The sequence below is a fragment of the Canis aureus genome, chromosome 21, assembly GCF_053574225.1.
Source record: "Canis aureus isolate CA01 chromosome 21, VMU_Caureus_v.1.0, whole genome shotgun sequence".
Classification (NCBI taxonomy): domain Eukaryota; kingdom Metazoa; phylum Chordata; class Mammalia; order Carnivora; family Canidae; genus Canis; species Canis aureus.
In genome coordinates, this window is record NC_135631.1 from 45,357,984 (window position 1) to 45,359,476 (window position 1,493).

The 1,493-nt window shown below is 45.3% G+C and overlaps 1 pseudogene; it reads left to right on the forward strand.

Annotated features, from left to right (window-relative positions):
• Positions 1-227: 227 nt before the first annotated feature.
• Positions 228-400, forward strand: LOC144293523 (U2 spliceosomal RNA; annotated as a pseudogene).
• The last annotated feature ends 1,093 nt before the right edge of the window (positions 401-1,493 follow it).

Here is a 1,493-nt window from a genome sequence, read left to right on the forward strand (position 1 = left end):
AGGCAGAGGGAGAAGCAGGCTCCCTGAGGGGAGCCTGATGTGGGACTCGATTCCGGAACCCTAGATCACATCTTGAGTTGAAGGCAGGTGCTCAACTACTGAACCACCCAGGAATCCCTACATATCTTCTTTTGAGAAGAGTCTATTCAGGTCCTTAGTCCATTTTTAATTTGGGTTTTTTGGTTTTGGCTTATGCATTGTTTTCTTGATTTCATTGAATTATCTGCATTGCTTCTCAGCCTTTTGGCTAAGATCAAGTGGAATTATCTGCATTCTCTTGTAGCTCTCTAGGTTTCAGTAATATAAACACTTTGAATTTTTTTGTCAAAGATCTCACAGACTTCCTTTTCTCTTATGTCACTTACTGAAAATGCATTGTCTTCCTTTGGTGATATCATGTTTCTTGTAGTCTTGCATTGGTGTCCACGTATTTGAAGAAGTAGTCACCTCTGAAATACTTTATCAATTGGCTCCCATGGGGTGAAAGCTTGTGAGTGGATGTGAGGACACTGGCTTAGTGGGGGTGCTCTGCTGTGCAGAGTCTAGTGATGGGTTCAGGGTCATATGCACCAGCTCCAAAAGTGTGCAGGGCCCCAAGATACAAGATGCACAGCGGAGCCAATGCTGCGGGCAGAGGTAGGTGGCACTGGCTCTGGAGGGGCTCAGTGGCATGGAGTCTGGGGAGCTCTGGTGGCTGTCATCCACATCAGTGAAGACCGCAGGGATTCTCAGTGTCGAAATCTAGAGGGGGTGGTCCACAGCAGCAGTGTGGGCTTTTGGGATTTCCCATGGAAGTCGGCCTGCTGGGTTTCTCCTGCCCTCCTTTTGTCCTCTCGAAGGAACTCATGGCTAGGGCAAGGAGTTTACAGGTCTGGGGGATGGTGTGATGCAGGGAAAATGTGTTCTACCTTTTTTTTTTTTTTTTTTTTTTGCTCTGTTTTTGTGCTCCACTTTGTTGCTGCAGCTTCCATACATGAGAGCCTTGCTCTTTCGGTCCATAGATAGTTGTTAAAACATTGTTTTTGTAGGGGAACATGTGCTGGGACCTACTATTCCCACACCTTGCTGACACGGCTCTGCATATCTTTATCTTGACTTACTCAAAGGATGCACTGTTCTGCACTTGGCACTATCCACTCACATACTTGAGAGACATACACAGTTTTCTCTCTTTGTTCTTTCCTTCTTTTCTTCTTCCTTCTCTTCTTTCTTCCTACTCAGAAAAGGAAATTTTGTGGGTTTTTCACTCACACTTTGCAGAAAATGGAAAGAAGTTTGTTTTCTTTAGTTTTTAAGATTTTATTTATTTATTTGAGAGACAGTACAAGAGACAGTGACAGTGAGCACAAGTGGGGGGGAGAGGGAGAAGCAGTGGGGAGCTCCACGTGGGGCTCAATCCTAGGACCCTGGAATCATGACCTGAGCCAAAGGCAGTTGCTGAACTAGTTGAACCAGGCACCCCTGAAAAGTTTAAAAACTATGATTCTGGGGGG